The 20,079-nt window shown below is 45.1% G+C and overlaps 1 protein-coding gene across 4 annotated transcripts in view; it reads right to left on the bottom strand.

The window, feature by feature from the left end:
- Positions 1-14,382, bottom strand: part of GPAT2 (glycerol-3-phosphate acyltransferase 2, mitochondrial) — a 96,425-nt gene extending 82,043 nt beyond the window's left edge. Inside the window, exon 1 of one of the 4 annotated variants that reach the window (XM_061593454.1) lies at positions 14,353-14,382. The gene's annotated coding sequence lies outside the window, so the exon portion shown is untranslated. Of the gene's footprint in view, positions 1-835; positions 901-1,226; positions 1,398-14,352 lie in introns of those variants that run through there. The other 3 variants (XM_061593452.1, XM_061593451.1, XM_061593453.1) reach the window with 3 other exon arrangements.
- Positions 14,383-20,079: the final 5,697 nt, after the last annotated feature.

The raw sequence follows: 20,079 nt of genomic DNA, 5'->3' as shown, positions 1-20,079 counted from the left end.
TCACACGTTGGCTAAAAACACTGAAAGCTGGGAGCAGCCAGGCTAGCTCATCTCATAATAATGACTTAGAGCAGTGGTTGCCAATCTTTTGAACCCAGGAGTGCATTCGATTTTTGAAAAAGTGTCATGGTCACTATTCACACAATGGCCACCACAGAGTATGGCCTAACACAAAATGGCTGCTGCAAGATCTCTCTCCCTGTATCACATAATAACTCAGTGGTTCCCAATCTTTAAGAGTACAGGACCCCCTTTATAAGCTCAAAATTTTTTGTGACCCACTCCCCCCAGGGAGGCAGACTGGCTGCCAGGAAGGGGGAAAGTAGCCTTTCCTTGCAGCCTTGCTTCTTTTTGCTTCACAAAAAGCCCTCTCCTCTCGTTCTGAGCAAGGGCATCAGCTGCAGCGTCAAATGCAAGGAGTCGGTGATAGTAATCCCCTCTTCTTCCTGGTAGTTCCACCCTCAGCCACCTTTGGCATCTGCCATGTATTTTATAGGCAGATGCCTGCCCTCAGTGCGCCTGAAAGACACTCCGGCGCTTCAGCAAAAGCCCCCCCCCTTGTTTGGAGCAAGGGGGAGGTGTCATCTGCAGCAGCAGTGGGGAGCAGACCGTGTCCAGGGAGTGAAGACTTTTTTAAAAATAATAATAAATAATTCATTTCTTTACTGTTCGCGGCCCCCTCTGGATTACTTTGCGGCCCCCAGGTTGGGAATCACTGTACTAACTCACCCTCCCACATACACACACACAAACTGACTGCACAGAAATGCAGTTTTACCATCACCACACAACAGAGAGGATGCATGGGGGAGGGGAGAGAAATTGGGGCACTTACTTTTTATACAGAGGACTGCACTGCACACTTTATTGATGCACACAGACATCTGAAAAGAACACCCCATTTTTTATTGGGCAAGTCACCAGTTTACAGACTAATCCTAATTACTTCCAGCTAAATGGGGTTAGATTTGCAGCTTTAGCAAGAGCAGCAAAAGCTGGACTGGAGTAATGATCCACTTTCCAACTGCTGTCCTGGGCCAATGAGCATACAGGCCCAACAAACCCTTATGTACAAACACACTTGCAGAAGAGGAAAATGATGGGTCATGGGAGAGTGAGGAGTTACAACCACAACATCCTCTTCCTCCCAACTTTCCAAAAGCCCCTGTGAGCAAACAAACTTGCAGAAAGAGGAATCTGAACGAGACTACAGGAGATGTACTTACTGCAACCTCCTCCTAACTTTCCAAAAGTTCAAACTGCAACTTTAGCAATGGAGTAAAAGCTGGACTGGAGCAATGACTCACCAACTCCTCCCAGCTCTCTGACAGCAAATTTGTGGGCTTATAGAAGATAAAGGTGGGCGGGACTTCAGGAGAGTGAGACTTACTGCAACTCTCTGTAAACCAATAAATTTTCCAAAAAGCAGAGCTTGGCAAAGTTACTTTTTTTGAACTACAATTCCCATCAGCCCCAGCCAGCATGGCCACTGGATTGGGCTGATGGGAGTTGTAGTTCAAAAAGTAACTTTGCCAAGCTCTGCCAAAAAGCATTTAGGAGCAAGCACATTTGCAAAAGAGGGCAGTTGCCAAGCCTGTGCAGAGTGGGAAATGTAGGAGATTGACTGGAGACTAGTCAGGACTCTCTCTAAATTGCAACTGATTGTGTGAGACACAAAGAGTGTGGCTTTCAGGGTGTAGTTGTGCAGGGCCTCAGGGGGTCTTATACCCTTTACATTTTGAGGAGCAGGATCCCTATGTCTCCAGCATCCTACAAGCCAATCAGCATGAAAGGGGAGTGTGTTAGCCATTGAGAAGAGACTTCTAACATGCTTCCTTGCCCTTTCCTGCTGATTGGAGCCAATCAGAGTGAAAGGAGGCGAGTCAAACACTGAGAAGACTCTTCTCAGTAGCTAACACTCTCCTCTTACATGCTTACTGATTCCTAGGCATTATCAATGAACTCATTCTCAACCCCACAGCAAAAAAACCATGGAAGGGGCATGGCTATGATTAACAGACCCTGCACTTCTGAATTTGCCACTATACTACTGGTGGCTTTGAGGGTTTGGAGGAATTTTTTTTAAAAATTGCTGGGCATTTCAATTGGTAGTGCTGAGCCTGGTAGCCCTAATGGACCAGCCTCCCTTCCTTCCAAGTAAACACTTATGTGGGAGTAAATTTCTGATAAAAGCCAGGTTGGGTCAGCTTGCACAGCTGCCATCCTACACACACTGCCTTTGGAATAAGCCCTGTTGGTTCTAACTTCTGAGTAAACACACATAAGATGTGGTTGCCCATCTTTGATCCTGGCTGGGTTGGCAGTAGCCCTCACTGAATGGTCCTGTAGTGGGTTAATGAATATGGAGGGAAGTTGGTGAGGGGGGGGTCTCTCACCTACTGGCCCAACTCCCCATTCGCCACACGTTCAACATGTCCTGCTTGCTTGGGGGACATATCCTACCCTCTAGTTTTGAAGGATGCAAACTGCATGTAGGATGCCCAGATGCAGATATAAGGCTTAAGCAAGATACTATGAAATTTGGGACCTTGAAACTACAGATAATTGCATAGAGCAGGCAGGTGTGACCCTAACTCTCCCTCTCCTTCCCACACCATTTCTGCACTCATAACCGTCTGCACAGGGCGTAAGGGTGGTCAAAAGGGCAGATATTTTCTTTACATTACTAATGGCATAGCTTTTAATCAATCACCTGAGCATTTTGGTTTTTTAAATATACACAAAATCAAAGTTGTGAATAATGTTCATGTAAAAAGACTTTTACACCACACCCAATTTCACCAAAGTTAACTTTTTTCCAAAGACCAGTTATTTTCATCTTATGGCTGGAGGCTTTTGAAATTACCGTGCTGATGAATATACAAGAAGGTGAGTTGGAAGAGGCCTATAAGGCCATCCAGTCCAACCCCCTGCTCAATGCAAGAATCCAACTTAAAGCATCCCCAACAGGTGGCTGTCCAGCTGCTTCTTGAATGCCTCTAGTGTGGGAGAGCCCACCACAATTGGTTCCATTGTCATACCGCTCTAACAGGAAGTTTTTTCTGATGTTCAGACGAAATCTGGCTTCCTGCAACATGAGTCCATTACTGTATTTCATGTCCTGCACTCTGGGATGATTGTGAAGAGATCCTGGCCCTCCTCCTGACAACCTTTCAAGTACTTGAGGTGTGCTATCATATCTCCCCGCAGTCTTCTCTTCTCAAGGCTAAACATGCCCAGTTCTTTGTCTCTCTTCATACAGCTTTGTCTCCTGATCATCCTCGTTGCCCTTCTCTGAAGCACTTCGTTTGTTCACATCCTTCTTAAAGTGCAGTAAGGCCTAACCACAGCTGAATAGAGAGGAACAAGTACTTCACGCGATTTGGAAACTATACTTCTGTTAATGCAACCTAAAATAGCATTAGGCTTGATTTTGCATCAATGTTAAATGAGCCTCACTAACTCAGGGGACAACCAAAGCCACTCCTGCAGATGATCTCAGTGATCGAGCTAGGATATAAGGGTTCAGGCAATCCCTAAGATACCCTGGACATAAGTAGTTCAAGGCTTTGTAAATTAATACAAGCACGTCGAACTTGGCTCGGTAGCAGATAGGCAGCCAGTGCAGATGTTTTTTAAGTGGTGTCACATGTTGTCAGCCATATGGTCCCATCAGCATTCTGGCCACCGCATTTTGCACCAGCTGGAGCTTTTAGATTAAAAGCAGCCAAAAGCTTAAACAGCCCCGCCCCTCGCTCAGGAAGGAAGGAAGCCTGCCTTCCTGCCTTCAAAGGAAGGAAGCCTGAGAGAATACTAAAGAGTTAAGCCCCAGCTGATAGCCATCAGCCTCAAGTAACACATCATTGGCTGGCAGCAGTAGCTGGGAGGAACCAGCCACACATATAAAGTCAGAGCACCCTAGCGAGGGAGCCTGCTCCACGAGCTAGAGGGAGCCCCAGCTGACGAAGCGTCAAGGCCCCAGCTGACAAAGCGTCAAGGCGAGTTAAGCAGCGTCAAGGCCCCAGCTGACAAAGCGTCAAGGCGAATTAAGCAGCGTCAAGGCCCCAGCTGACAAAGCGTCAAGGCGAGTTAAGCAGCGTCAAGGCCCCAGCTGACAAAGCGTCAAGGCGAGTTAAGCAGCGTCAAGGCCCCAGCTGACAAAGCGTCAAGGCGAGTTAAGCATCGTCAAGGCCCCAGCTGACAAAGCGTCAAGGCGAGTTAAGCAGCGTCAAGGCCCCAGCTGACAAAGCGTCAAGGCGAGTTAAGCAGCGTCAAGGCCCCAGCTGACAAAGCGTCAAGGCGAGTTAAGCAGCGTCAAGGCCCCAGCTGACAAAGCGTCAAGGCGAGTTAAGCAGCGTCAAGGCGAGTTAAGCAGCAGAGCGAGTTCAGCAGCAGGGCGAGGAGGCCAGGGCCCCCCACTCTGCCTGTCTGTTCCCTAACCTCAACTAAACCGCAGTCTCCAACCCATTGACGTAATAAACCTTAAACAAAACTATGCAGGTAAGAAGCCAGCAGGGGTGTGGGGGCTTTCCAGTGTTTTGCACCGCCTGCAGCATGTACGACTATCTGCCTGTTGGACAGAAGTCGTGGGTGTGCTCTCGGTGCAATGAGCTCCTGGCTCTCCGGGAACGACTTCATTTCCTTGAGGCCAAGGTGGCGGACCTGGAAAAGCTGAGAGAGGCAGAGAGGTGTATGGAGGAGGCCTTCAGGGACAGTATAGCTGTGTCCCATTCCAACGATGATAGCTCTCCTGCTATCATGGACAACGATGGTCTCGGGGAAGGAGAGCATCCAGCTGAGGAAGAGGGAAACGATCCTTTAGAAGGGACCCATTCCTTGGGGGATGAGAAGCTATCCTCTCGTGCCGAGGATATATCTCCAGGGGGTGGAGGGATCCTTGTAGTGGGTGATTCGATAATTAGGAACATAGACAGCGGGGTGTGTGATGGGCGTGTAGACCGCAAGGTGTTTTGCCTGCCTGGTGCGAAGGTTGCGGATATCGCCCGTCGTTTAGATAGTTTGGTAGACAGTGCTGGGAAGGAGTCAGTGGTCGTGGTGCACGTTGGCACCAACGACATGGGGAAATGCAGCCGTGAGGTCCTGGAAGCAAAATTTAGGTTGCTAGGTAGGATGCTGAAAGACAGGACCTCCAAGGTGGCTTTCTCTGAAATGCTACCAGTTCCACGTGCAGGACCAGCCAGACAGGCCCAGCTTCGCAGTCTCAATGCGTGGATGAGACGATGGTGTCGGGTGGAAGGGTTCGGATTTGTTAGGCACTGGGGAACATTTTGGGACAAGCCGGGCCTGTACAAAAGGGACGGGCTCCACTTGAACCAGAATGGAACCAGACTGCTGGCACTTAAAATTAAAAAGGTAGCAGAGCAGCTTTTGAACTGACTGAGGGGGGAAACCCGACAGGAGCTGAGAAAGGTCCGGTTCGGAATAAACCTCCCCCCTGGGATAAAAACCAAAGAAATGATGAAATTTTAAAAGGGGTAGGCCTAGAAGTAGGCATTGTGAGAGCAGGGGCACAGGATATAAATTCAGAAGAGCAAAATTACCACAGGCCTAACCACAAGTGCCAAAGACACTTGAAGAGAGACACTGCTTACAAGTGCCTGTACGCTAATGCTAGGAGCCTCCGAACCAAGATGGGAGAACTGGAGTGCTTGGTCTTAGAGGAGAGCATTGATATAGTGAGCATAACGGAGACCTGGTAGAATGGAGAAAACCAGTGGGATACGGTTATCCCTGGATATAAACTATATCGGAAGGACAGGGAAGGACGTATTGGTGGCGGAGTCGCTCTATACGTGAAAGAAGGCATTGAATCCAGCAAGCTCAAAACCCCAAAAGAGGCAGACTCCTCCACAGAATCGTTGTGGGTGGTGATACCGTGCCCCAGGAGGGACTTAATACTGGGAACGATCTATCGTCCCCCTGATCAAAATGCTCAGGGAGACCTTGAGATGAGATATGAAATTGAGGAAGCATCCAAACTAGGAAATGTGGTAGTAATGGGTGACTTCAACTACCCGGACATAGACTGGCTGCATATGTGTTCCAGTCATGACAAAGAAGCAAAGTTTCTAGATATTCTAAATGACTATTCCCTAGATCAGTCGGTCATGGAACCGACCAGAGGGACGGCAACCCTGGACTTAATCCTCAGTGGGGACCGGGACCTGGTGCAAGATGTAAGTGTTGTTGAACCGATTGGGAACAGTGACCACAGTGCTATTAAATTAAACATACATGTAACTGGCCAATTGCCAAGAAAATCCAACACGGTCACATTTGACTTCAAAAGAGGAAACTTCACAAAAATGAGGGGATTGGTAAAAAGAAAGCTGAAAAACAAAGTCCAGAGGGTCACATCACTCGAAAATGCTTGGAAGTTGTTTAAAAACACTCTATTAGAAGCTCAACTGGAGTGCATACCGCAGATCAGAAAAGGTACCGCCAGGGCCAAGAAGATGCCAGCATGGTTAACGAGCAAAGTCAAGGAAGCTCTTAGAGGCAAAAAGTCTTCCTTCAGAAAATGGAAGTCTTGTCCGAATGAAGAAAATAAAAAAGAACACAAACTCTGGCAAAAGAAATGCAAGAAGACAATAAGGGATGCTAAAAAAGAATTTGAGGAGCACATTGCTAAGAACATAAAAACCAACAACAAAAAATTCTATAAATACATTCAAAGCAGGAGACCATCTAGGGAGACAATTGGACCCTTGGATGATAAGGGAGTGAAAGGTGTACTAAAGAACGATAAGGAGATTGCAGAGAAGCTAAATGAATTCTTTGCATCTGTCTTCACAGTGGAAGATATAGGGCAGATCCCTGAACCTGAACTAACATTTGCAGGAAGGCATTCTGAGGAACTGAGACAAATAGTGGTAATGAGAGAGGAAGTTCTAAGCTTAATGGACAAAATAAAAACTGACAAATCACCGGGCCCGGATGGCATCCACCCGAGAGTTCTCAAAGAACTCAAAGGTGAAATTGCTGATCTGCTAACTAAAATATGTAACTTGTCCCTTGGGTCCTCCTCCGTGCCTGAGGACTGGAAAGTGGCAAATGTAACACCAATCTTCAAAAAGGGATCCAGAGGGGATCCCGGAAATTACAGGCCAGTTAGCTTAACTTCTGTCCCTGGAAAACTGGTAGAAAGTATTATTAAAGTTAGATTAACTAAACACATAGAAGAACAAGCCTTGCTGAAGCAGAGCCAGCATGGCTTCTGCAAGGGAAAGTCCTGTCTCAGTAACCTATTAGAATTCTTTGAGAGTGTCAACAAGCATATAGATAGAGGTGATCCAGTGGACATAGTGTACTTAGACTTTCAAAAAGCGTTTGACAAGGTACCTCACCAAAGGCTTCTGAGGAAGCTTAGCAGTCATGGAATAAGAGGAGAGGTCCTCTTGTGGCTAAGGAATGGGTTAAGAAGCAGAAAGCAGAGAGTAGGAATAAATGGACAGTTCTCCCAATGGAGGGCTGTAGAAAGTGGAGTCCCTCAAGGATCGGTATTGGGACCTGTACTTTTCAACTTGTTCATTAATGACCTAGAATTAGGAGTGAGCAGTGAGGTGGCCAAGTTTGCTGACGACACTAAATTGTTCAGGGTTGTTAAAACAAAAAGGGATTGCGAAGAGCTCCAAAAAGACCTCTCCAAACTGAGTGAATGGGCGGAAAAATGGCAAATACAATTCAATATAAACAAGTGTAAAATTATGCATATTGGAGCAAAAAATCTGAATTTCACATATACGCTCATGGGGTCTGAACTGGCGGTGATCGACCAGGAGAGAGACCTCGGGGTTGTAGTGGACAGCATGATGAAAGTGTCGACCCAGTGTGCGGCAGCTGTGAAAAAGGCAAATTCCATGGTAGCGATAATTAGGAAAGGTATTGAAAATAAAACAGCCGATATCATAATGCCGTTGTATAAATCTATGGTGCGGCCGCATTTGGAATACTGTGTACAGTTCTGGTCGCCTCATCTCAAAAAGGATATTCTAGAGTTGGAAAAGGTTCAGAAGAGGGCAACGAGAATGATCAAGGGGATGGAGCGACTCCCTTACGAGGAAAGGTTGCAGCATTTGAGGCTTTTTAGTTTAGAGAAAAGGCGGGTCAGAGGAGACATGATAGAAGTGTATAAAATTATGCATGGCATTGAGAAAGTGGATAGAGAAAAGTTCTTCTCCCTCTCTCATAATATTAGAACTCGTGGACATTCAAAGAAGCTGAATGTTGGAAGATTCAGGACAGACAAAAGGAAGTACTTCTTTACTCAGCGCATAGTCAAACTATGGAATTTGCTCCCACAAGATGCAGTAATGGTCACCAGCTTGGATGGCTTTAAAAGAAGATTAGATAAATTCATGGAGGACAGGGCTATCAATGGCTACTAGCTGTGATGGCTGTGCTGTGCCACCCTAGTCAGAGGCAGCATGCTTCTGAAAACCAGTTGCCGGAAGCCTCAGGAGGGGAGAGTGTTCTTGCACTCGGGTCCTGCTTGCGGGCTTCCCCCAGGCACCTGGTTGGCCACTGTGAGAACAGGATGCTGGACTAGATGGGCCACTGGCCTGATCCAGCAGGCTCTTCTTACGTTCCAAACCAAGGCCAAGAACAACACCACATACTGCTTGTTGCAGTAATCCAGGCTTGAGGTTACCAATGCATGGACTACAGAGATCAGGCTATCCCTGTTCAGGAACGGCCATAGCTGACCAACCAGACAAAGCTGGTAAAAGGCACTCCTAGCCACAGGATAATTGGGCCTCTAGTGACAAATATGAACCCAGGAGTACCCCTAGGCTGCAGACCTAGTCCTTCAAAGGGAGTGCGACCTCATCCAGAACAGGTAACCTGCCTATCTCCTGGACATGGGAACCACCTACCCAAAGACCCTCTGTCTTCCCAGGATTCACACACAGTTTATTGGCCCTCATCCAGTCCACTATAGCATTCAGACACCAATCCAGAGCGTTCGCAACCACTCCTGACTCAGATGTTATAGTGAAATAGAGCTGCATGTCATCAGCATATTGCTGACACCTTGCTCCAAAACTCCTAATGACTGCTCCCAACAGCTTCATATAGATGTTTATTATTTATTTATTTATTTATTATTTGATTTAAATCCCGCCCTTCCAGCAGGAGCCCAGGGCGGCAAACAAAAGCACTAAAAACACTTTAAAACATCATAAAAACAGACTTTAAAATACATTAAAACAAAACATATTTAAAAACATTTTAAAAAAAGCTTTGAAGACATCTTACAAAAGAAAAAAAAGGTTAAAAACATTGTTTTTTTAGAAAGGTTTAAAAAACATATTAAAAGGCATTTCCAACACAGACACAGACTGGGATAAGGTCTCCACTTAAAAGGCTTGTTGAAAGAGGAAGGTCTTCAATAGGCGCTGAAAAGATAACAGAGATGGCACCTGTCTAATATTTAAGGGGAGGGAATTCCACAGAGTAGGTGCTGCCACACTAAAGGTCTGTTTCATATGTTGTGCAGAACAGACCTCCTGGTAAGATGATATCTGCAGGAGGTCCTCACCTGCTGAGCGCAGTGATTGACTGGGTATATAAGGGATAAGATCAGGGCCGGCCCCAGACATGCCGGGGCCCTTGGGCACAAGTCTGCTCTGGGCCCCGGAGCTCCCATTCCGTGATTCGTGCCATTCCCTTGCTCATCCTACCTTTCTCGGCTGTTGTGTGGTTGTGTGCGCAGTGCTGCCCTTAGCCAAAATGGCAGCCGAGGTTTCCCTAAGGGGCTGAAGCCTCTGCCACCATCTTGGCTCATGGCAGGGATGCATGCACGTAGTCCAGGGCTTGCATGGCCTCAACTGAAACTGTTCCCAAGGAGTTGCAGCAAATGTTGCACTGGACACCTCATTGGGGACTACAGTAGATATGGATAGGGCATCAAGACTGCTATGGAGGTGAGTAACTTTACCCTTAAAGTGCCTTGTAAACAATTCACAGTTGGCCTCCAAAGGGTCTAAAACTCCATTTCCTGGAGTTGATATCAACAGACACCTGACAATACATAAAAGCTCTACTGGATGGCTACTTGACGATGCGATGGAGGCAAAGAAGTGGGCCAATTTCACCGCCCTCACCACCACACAGTAGGCATGGTTATGATGTTTTACTCATGACTGATCTGCCACACAGCACGTCTTTCACCACTTGTACTCTAGCCATCACCCAGCCTGTTTAATTGCCCTTCGCTCACCGGTGTACCAAGGTGCAAACCGGGCTCCACAATGCCAGAGAGGGCACTTGGGGGCAACCGTGTTAAGAGCCTGACGTGCTTTGCTGTTCCACAGCGTGACAAGGGCTTCAACAGGGTCACCTGCTCTATCTGCTGGGAACTCCCCCAGGGCATTCAGGAATCCAGTGGATTCTATTAGTCTCTGGGGGTGGACCATCTTAATTTGTCCACCACTCCTGCAGGGAAGGATCAGAACTATAAGTATAAACTTCACCAGGAAGTGGTCTGACCATGACAGTGGGGTGACATCCACCCCCTATCTCCAAACCACCCCTTCCTTCATCTGGAGCAAGTCAAGGGTGTGCCCTGCCCTAAGCATAGGGCCAGTGACAACTTGAGACAGCTCTATGGTCATCATGGAGGCCATGAAGTCCCGAGCTGGAACACTACATGGACAGTGAAATCACCCAGGACTATTGTTCTGGGTTTCTCCAATACCACAGCCGATATGGCCTCCGCCAGCTCAGTCAGAGAAGTTGTGGGGCAGCAGGGTGGATGGTACACCAGCAGCAACCCTATTTTACTGTCTCTTCGGCCCGACACCACATGCAGGCCCTCACAGCCAGCTCCAAGACAGAGTGGTTTCCTGGTGACAGAGATGGAAGTTCTGTAGACCACAGCAACTCATTCTCCCCATCCCTGCAGCCTGTGCTGGTATTTCACCAAGTATCCAGGTGGACAAAGCTGGGTCAGATGTTGAATAGCACTGAGGAGAGAAGAGCGCCCTGTGGAACCCTGTAGCACAAGCGCCAAGGGGCCAAGGAACACTCACCTAGTGTTACTATCTGGATGCAACCCTGAAGATAAGAACAGAACCACAATAATACAGTGCCTCCTATACCCATCTCACTGAATTGGTCCAGCAGGATATCATGGCCAATGGTATCAAATGCTGCTGAAAGATCAAGCAGAAACAACAGGGTCGCACTCCCCGTCTCTCTTACAAGAAAGGTCATCCATCAGTGTGACCAAGGATGATTCTCTTCCTAAAACAGGTCTGAATCCAGATTGTGATGGATCTAGATAATTACTCATCAATTGCTCTACAAGCACCTTCTCCACCACTTTTGCCAAGAAAGAGGTGTTGGCGACTGGTCTATAGTTGATACATTCCATTGGGTCCAGTGAGGGCTTTTAAAGAAGTGGATGCACCACCGCCTTTTTAAGGGCAGTGGGCATCACACCATCACACAAAGATGTGTTTACTATACCTGTGATCCGTTCAGTCACCCCACTCCGGCTAGCTTTAAGAAGTCAGGTTGGACAAGGATCTAACAAGCAGGTGGGTTCAAGATCTTTGTTGCATGTAGTACTGCTGAGCCAAATATCCCCCATCTTATAACTGTGCATTTGGGTTTTTTTCCTAGGTGTGGAAAATTGCACTTATCCCTGTTAAATTTCATTCTGTTGTTTTCAGCCCAAAGTTTTTTTAAAAAAATTAGTAATAATGTCTAGAACAAAGCACTATGGGTCATATTCAAAAAAGTTCTACTCAGAGTAAAAACACTGAAATTAATGGACCTAAGTTAGCCATGCCTATTAATTTCAGCAGGTCTACCCTGAGTAGGACTAGCATTGGATGCAGCCCTATGCAATCCTTGTTTCATTCATGGTAATAATAAGCATGTGGCACAGATGGGGTAGGAATTGATTCCGTTTTGCATTTAAAGCCAAATCTATCAAATCCACATTTCCAAAACAATAAGAGAACCAAAACACAGCCACCTCTCAAAATTCACACTTATCTGAATTTTGCAGTGTAATTCTCCAACCATACAACACTTACATAAATGGATGGATATATTAGGGCCAACTGTGCATAAAAATGAATATATTAGTGAAAATAACATACATTATATCCGGAGAAATCACTTGCAAAAATGTGTACATTAGTTAAAACTGCAAACAAAAAATGTGCTTATTAGGAAAAAGTTTTACTAAAATGCTGAAGAATTTTCTTGAGGTTTTCTTTAAAACAAAATCCACAAATTGCTGCAATATGTAGAGAACTGAATTTAAGGTTGGAAACATTACAAACTGAAAGGACTGAAATGGACGGCTCCTTCTACCTCTGGTAGGAGGTCAATTTAATTCACACTTCACAGATAGAGGACTCCAGGCCAACAGGTTTTGCCTGAGGCCATCCGGTCACTTCCTGGTTTGAGTGTTATTTACTCACTACTACCAGGTTCACTGTATCCCGTCTGAACTGAAGACAAGTACCATGATCAGGATTCACAAGGCAGGTATGACTTTTATGGACAAGATATGAGAAAGCAGCATGGCCAAGGCTCTTACTATTAAAGGAAAGAGCTGTAACTCAGTGGTAGAGCATTTGCTTTGTGTGCAGAAGGTCCCAATTCAAGCCCCAGCTTCCCCAAGTACGGCTGGGAGAAAATCCCGCGTGAAACCCTGGAGAATTGCTGCCTGTCTGAGTAGACAGTAATGATCTAGAGATTTTAGATGAACCCGAAGGCAGCTTCCTTCTGTCCTGCTATTTATTTAGCATCATCGATGCATGTTCACTCACACAGAGGCACAGAGAGAAAGATCCCCAACGTAAGCATATTGGATTCTTTATACTGATGGCAGAGGATGTAACGGTTTATTTGTTTTGACATATTTATCCCACAGTTGTATGATAAAATCAACCTCAAGGTGGCTTACAATAAAAATATGTATCACAAAAAATTAAGAACAAACCTAACAAAACAAAGCAGTAAAACAGCATAATAAAAACTATTTCAACAGCAAGAGATAAAAAAACATATCAAAGGCTCAGTTAAAAAATACCCACTCAGCCCCCACCTCACTCTGGTGAAAGATATTCTTATGAGCTCATTTAAAAGCAGACAAAGTGTGACAGACCTCTCCTGCGAGGCTGTGCCATTGTTTGAGTACTTTGCAGATTTGTCTCCACTTTGAGACAAATGTGCAAACTATTATTATTTATTAAATTTATTAGTCGCCCATCTGGCTGGTTTCCCAGCCACTCTGGGCGATGTACAACATAAAAACATATAATTCACATTAAAACCTTAAAATTCCAACAATAAGACTAAAACCTAACATATGTTTTGTTTACCATTGTTAACTGGAGAGGGTTAATTTTTTTCCTTAAACCAGTGGTCTTCAACCTAATCGGGGCTCAACTGCAACATTGTCCCCAGTTAAAACCATTTTCTTCTTAACCAACAAAGTCTTGTGGCACCTTAAAAACTAACGAATTTTCTATAATATGAATAAGCTCCACTTCATCAGATACATGAAATTCTATCCTCAGTTGCAAGTATAGCGGCAGGTGTGTGTGTGTGTGGAAACAGTGAGGTTAGAAGGAAACGAAATGCAGAAAAATACAGGTGATTAGATACATAAGATAATTATCTTATTAACAGTGGCCATTCACACACACACACAAAAATTGTGTAGATAACACAGGTGCCCTAGGTTTGGTAAGCCAATTAACACATGCAGTGTGATAAAAAAACCTACTGTGCAGATTCAATCCACAAGTGACAGCACTTAGCCTTCCAAATTGAAATTCAGCAGCTTCTTTGCTCCAGTGTGGCTATCTTAAGGTCAGTTACAGAATGTGTCAGATTTGTGCCCACTTATTCTGTTGCTTAGAGACAGTCTTTTTTGTCTTATGGAGAATGTAGAGGGCATTGCTGGCTGATGATGGCGCAAATATTGTCTTCATGTGTGCATCATTTTCCTTTTCTCTACATTCCCCATTTTGATGGATGGATGGAAGGAAATGGCCTTCAAGCCGATCCCAACTTATGGCGGCCCTACAAATAGGGTTTTCATGGTAAGCGGTATTCAGAGGGGGTTTACCATTGCCTCCCTCTGAGGCTGAGAGGCAGTGACTGGCCCAAGGTCACCCAGTGAGCTTAATGGCTGTATAGGGATTCAAACCCTGGTGTCCCAGGTCCTAGTCCAACACCTTAACCACTACACCACACTGGCTCTCATGTTCCCCATTTTAGGATGACCAAATCAAGTGCTAGAGAGGACAAGAGTTCCTGCATCTTTCATAGGAGAAGAGAGTATTTCACAAGTGCTCTTACCATGTAGGAATGAGGGACACGAACCTTCCTCAGATCACCTCCAGGACACCTTCTCACTGCTTTTGAAGCAACTAGTGTACCCACAGCCCTTATTAAATGCAGGTGAGCCCCTGTCATGCATTTGCAGCAAGTCTCTGTCTCTCTGCAAAGGTCAGGGATGTGACCCACCGACTAAAGAGCAATGCCGTAACCATCCTGGTGTGGTAGATACAAAGGGGAAGGGCTGTAGCTCGGTGACAGAGCATCTGCTTCGCATGCCGAAGGTCCCAGGCTCAACCTCCAGGTAGGGCTGCGGCCAGTCAGTGTCAGTAATACTTAGTTAGATGGGCCAATGGTCTGTCTCAGTGCAGGGCAGCTTCTTACATTTTCACTTTTCATAACTCACTTCCCACAGCATGCACTGGCTCATTTTAAATCTCATCCTGCATCCTGCATCTTCTAGTGAGAAGAATAATTTCTTCTCTTTCTTTCTGATTTTTAAGGTTGCTTTTGGCTTACTTTGTTTCTTCTCACTGTCCTTTTACTTCTTTATTCCAGCCTCTTTTCCTCTTCCTCCCCGCTCTGCACTTTTTAAATTATTGCTGCTTGCCCTTACCTTGGGGATCACCAATCCCCACAGTAGCCTGGGGAAGACCATCTGAAGTAGCAGGGAACCACTCAAAGGGACTGCTACAACACCATAATTTAACACATGCATCTGATACTGTTTCTTATTTTCCCTATCAACTTTGCTCACAATTTCAATTCAGGGAACTGCTAAGCCTCTTACAAATATTAATTGAGCCTGCTAGTAATTATTATTTCCATCACTTTAGCCTCTAGAGGTCCCACTTCAGTCAACAGCCACACTTGTCCTAATGCCTAAATTAATTCTCTGCCCCAAGGAAAGTGTAATAACCCAGCTTAATAATATTTCGGAAGCACTACAAGGCAATATGATCACTCCTAGAGTTTTGATAAATCTCATTTTCAATAATGGTTTCTGAAATATCATGAGTTGACAAGAATGAGATGCTCAATTTTCTGTTTAAAAGGCTTAGCTTTTAGAATTGCGGGCCGGCAGGGGGAGTTCTGAAAACTCAAGTTCCCATCTATCTAGTTTTGGGTACGTGGAGGTCAATAGAATACATTCATGTTTTGATTTAACATTATGCAACCCTGTAAATCAACAGTGAAGCAATTCTCCAAGTACCAGTCGTTGTATAGCCAAAATGACACCTTCCATGCACAACAAGGAGATACCAGCAGCCTCAGAAGTACCTTGAGGTTTGCAGAAGGCTGGGAAAAAAAACCTCTAGGGGGAAAACCCATCTGCAGTGGGGGGACCCCAAAACAGCCAAATGAAGACTAAGCATGCTCAGTGGCCATGGAATGCTTACTGACTGTTGAGAGAGGGAATGAAAAACTGTGTGGGAGGAGGAATGGAAAAGAGTATCCGGAACTAGAGCACTCCACTTTTGTTGCAGGTTTCCTTGGATTTCTTTTCAAAATTAAAGCCACATGCTTCAGGTGCCTGCTGTCAGCTCTGCAGCACTACAACAGTGAATCTTGAAAGATAAATGCTGCCTCTCAGAAATCCCTATTTTAGAACAAATAGCATTGTTATGCTCACTCCAACTTCTGAGCAGTGAGAGGTTTCAAGGGTCCCAGCACATACCTTGGGTTTGATTTCCTTGGAATGAAGGTCACTGGTGTTTTGGCATATCTGTGATGCAAGGTGTATTTACACATATATAGAAGCTGAACATAAGATGGAAAGCTCATAGAATCAAGACTCCAACAGCTCCTGTTCAAGGGACCAAAGGCATAGCTTTGAACTCTGATAGAGTAAGTCAGGCCTCTCTGACTATGTACAAACCACATGTTTATAGCAAAAAATGTAGTTTTTTTCAATCCGGAATTGTTTATTCTCATCCACATGTTGCTTTCAATCTCGATTGATTCCAGATCCTGTCGTCCACAAGGATGGGTGTAGTTACTTGATACACATTTGAAAACCCTTCCCTTGATTATAGGGTTGCACAAGGTGGAATTCTCCCTTCCCCCTGCACAACTTTTAAAGATACAGAAGACCTCTTGGAGGCCGGGCCTGGCAACCAAGAGGTCTTCTGTATGTTTCAGAGTTGTGGAGGGGGAAGGGAGAATTCCACCTTGTGGTTTTTCCCATTACAGTGTTGCAAGAACACCTGCACTTGGCTGACTTTCTCATCTCCTAAAGATACAGGATCAGACTCAGGCCCTGAACCTGGCAACCCTACTTGATTAGGTTATCCTCCCTGCATGTGCCCCAGGTGAATGAAAAAGGAAGTGGTGATTGCAATCTTGGTAGACACGTCACTGGGCAAGTATGGATACACTCCCCTATTGCTGGGGCTGCCCACATCTGTTTTCAAATGGTCACACTGCAGGGTAACACAGAATCAACCTGCAATGAGCTTTTGATTTTGGAATGAAGCCAGTTTCTCAAGAAGATATTTTTTCAGGGGCGAAAAAAAATGCAATAAATCTAGACTGTGTGTGGACTACATAGAAAAAAAAGGACTCTGTCTCCATTTATTCTAGAGTAAAATGACTTGTGTATGTGGCCTTAAGTGTCTCTTTTCCAGCCCCTTTTGATTTGTTTCCGACGCAGCTTGATGACATCAGGGAGAGAAAGCCATGCAGCCTTTTGCTCGCCTCTGAGAAGAGTCTCCAGCTATTAGTTCCTATGGCAACAAACTACCTCTACTCTAACAATTCTTTAGTAGTGCGAAGGCCTCCTAGCAAAAGGGAATGTGCCAGGCTATTAACAAAAGAAACTGCCTTGACATTTTCTTCCAGTCCTTCTCTGCGCAGACTCCTATTGTAACTATAAAATAATAGGGCTGGAAGGTACCCTGAAAGGACAACCAGCTCAACCCCAATCCTATTCACTAATAGGCAACAAACCTTGCAGTTTAAGAATGTACCCTATAGCCCCCTGGGGACCTGTGGCCCACCAGTTATTTCAGGACTCCCACAGCCCCCACCAGCCTGGCCAATGGGCAGAGATGACCGACGGGAGCTCAACAGCATCTTCCCCACAAGTTTCCCAGCCCTGGATTAGAGAACCTCCACTTCTGTTTAATGAGTTTCATTCTGATGAATTCCTAGATATTCAGCCCACAGCTTCAGTCAAGGAGGCAAGGTCGGCTGCAAGAGACAAGGGGCATTGTGGGATTTCCAGCTGCTGCCGGGTTTCCTGTCTGTGAAACCAGCATGATACCCCCCAGATGTTTTTAATAAAGAAAGAAAGAAACATTTATATCCCGGCCTTCCTGCAAAAAGGAGCCAAGGGCAGCAAAGAAAAAACAACGAAACAACACAAACATCTCTAAAACCTATTTTTTTAAAAAAAAAAAATCCAATACAGATGATGGGATTTGTACTCCCAACAGCCCCAGTCAGTATGGTCAATGTTCAGGGAAGATGGGAATTGTAGTCCATCAACATCTGGAGGACACCACTTTGTCTGCCCCTGCTTTACTACAAATCAGAGCAGCTTGGCCAGTGGGGCCCGGACCACCTGCCTCTCCCTACCTCTCTGTGTTAAAAGGGCAGCTTAGCCGCTTCCCACCAGAAGATCCACCTGGTCAACATTCTCTGGCCCATTACATTATATATATTTGTTATTTTTGAGTTCAACAAGATTTATAAGCCATTTTAGGTTGTTATACTAAGCACAATTGGTTGGGAGCTAATTCTACAGCAAATCAATAGCTCCTACTTTCAAGCAAATTCGTTCAGTATCAGGATGTTAGCATCACAGTTCCTTTTCTTTTTGAAGTCAACAGAAAAGTTATTGACTTTAGCAAATGCTAGATCAAACTCTGCACCAGATCAGCTCACAGGCCCTGCAAGCAAGCATTTTAAGGATAAAAAGTCCCTGTTAAAACCCTTGGAATAAAACAGCAAATTTGTGCAGTGACCCTTTTAAAGATCATCAATAGCATCTTCTCAATTGGTTTGGTCCACAAAGTTTTTAAAAGTGCAGAATGCAGTTTTTTAAATTGAGAAACAGCAAAAGCAGCACAAATCAAGAATATTTGGAAATTACCGACAGAACAACCAAATTTGAAACTTTCACAAACATCCTGAAATACAACAGCCAACCCCCCTCCCCTTTCTGCAGCAAGGCTTTATAAAGACATAGGCAGCATTTTCCATGCCAATTTCCAAGGAACAAATCTATTACAGCCAAGTCAAAGGATGCTTGAAAACAGGATGTTGAAAATGCTGACACAGTTGCCTGCACAGCAAACAGCAGTCCTGGATTGGTGCTGGAATCCTTTGATTAACTGATGGGGAAGGAAGATTTCTTCATTTTCAGATGCAGTGAAATGGTATGGAAAAGTGAGTGAAGGGGGGATGATATACTTCTGTTGGTTTGTAATACAGGAAAAGGTGGACCACCCTGCAATGGTTTGGGGTAGAAATAGGTAACTGGGCATCCTGGGGCCTATTTTGGTCCTCAGAATAGTCCCTGACATCAGCAACATATACACACATACACAGCTATTATTCATCTCAGCCACTTTTTCCCAACCTGAGACACACAGAAAAGGGTCTTTGACCCACCTCTTCTCCAAGTAATCAGCAACACAGGCTCTGCCAGAGATCTCCCCTTCTCCACCTAAGCAATACATTTCTGTGCAAATAGGAGTAAGCAGCTGAAGATAGCTTCTGCATGCTGGGATAGGCTTGCCTAAATAAGAATGTTTTTAACAGGTGCTGAAAACAGTACAATGAAGGTGCCTGCCTAATCTCAATAGGCAGGGAGTTCCAAAGCATAGGTGCTGCCATACTAAAGGACCGATGTCTTCCAAGAGCAGAACAAGTACTATGTGGCACCCGTAGCATGGAAAGCACACCTTGAACTTGGCCTGGTAACAAATTGGTAACCAGTGCAGATTTCGGAGCAGAGGTATTATGTGCTGATAGGGTCTCATTCATGCCAGCAATCATGCCACAGCATTCTGCACTAACTGCAGCCCTTGGGTCATGTTGTGCTGCATGGGGATTTCTGTGACCTTGGCTGACTGGCTGTCAGGAATTTTTTAGTTTTGGTTTTTGGTTAGGAATCCTGACTGGTTGTGGGATGCTGAGTTTTCTGCCTTACTCACAGGAATTTTGTTGTGGTTGGTATGGTATTGCATTTAGGAAATCATCACTGTCTTTTATTTTTATTTTTGTGTTTGCATTTCATTTACCTTTAACCTCACTCCCTTGCACCCATAGAAGCAACAACAGTGGTTCCATGAGCTTAGCTCAATCTCCTAAAACCCACTGATGATGCACCTTGTTGGTTGCATGACAGTTTGTTTCTTGTCCAATAGTGGCAAAAGAGAATTCACATACTAGGACGTGTGGCTGCAATTGTTGTTCCCAAGCTGCTGTCTGTGAAGGCAGATCAAACCATGTGTATTTTCTCTCTGCCAGTTATTACTCACTGGAATTGGATTGGCTGTCAAAGTGAGTTTATAGCAGCCCACAAGGTAGACAGAAAAGGGTAGAGAATCTTCTTACTTTTATTCATTTCTCAGACCTCTTTCGGAAGGGTCAAATGTGTAAAGAAGTTTGGAGCAGCCATGTTGAAAGGTACAGACAGGGCATTGTAGGCAGGGGGTTGCCAATCCTGCTTGGATATGGATTTCTTTGCAGAGGATCCCTAGTCAAGCTTACCAAGAGCACAATCCAAACCATATCTAC

The sequence above is a fragment of the Rhineura floridana genome, chromosome 12 (genome assembly GCF_030035675.1).
Source record: "Rhineura floridana isolate rRhiFlo1 chromosome 12, rRhiFlo1.hap2, whole genome shotgun sequence".
In the NCBI taxonomy this organism is placed as follows: Eukaryota; Metazoa; Chordata; class Lepidosauria; order Squamata; family Rhineuridae; genus Rhineura; species Rhineura floridana.
Note: the sequence above shows the minus strand (reverse complement) of the source record. Positions and strands in the feature narration are given on the sequence as shown.